The sequence below is a fragment of the Orycteropus afer genome, unplaced genomic scaffold (genome assembly GCF_000298275.1).
Source record: "Orycteropus afer afer isolate SDZICR_OR568_19922 unplaced genomic scaffold, OryAfe1.0 scaffold00432, whole genome shotgun sequence".
In the NCBI taxonomy this organism is placed as follows: Eukaryota; Metazoa; Chordata; class Mammalia; order Tubulidentata; family Orycteropodidae; genus Orycteropus; species Orycteropus afer.
The window spans coordinates 1,331,950-1,332,233 of record NW_006922019.1 but is presented as its reverse complement, the minus strand read 5'-3'; positions in this window follow the sequence as shown (position 1 = coordinate 1,332,233).

Here is a 284-nt window from a genome sequence, read left to right as displayed (position 1 = left end):
CTGAAGAGATTTTTACTCGAGTATTATGGTAGTTATGTTTGTGTGAACTTGGCTGGGCCTGGTTGAGTGACTGGGAAGCTGGAGGTAGTTATTCCCCATGATGAGAATGGCATATCAACTCCATAGTGGGATCTACCACAAGCAGCTGAGTAGCTGCCTTTGGGATGTGGTCTGCTTCCTGTATATAAGGAGAAGCCTTGGGAATGGTCTCTAGCCTATGGCACACTTGGACCCTGCATGTAGCTGTGTCGTTGCTCGGCAGCCTGCTATGCTCTGCCAACCTT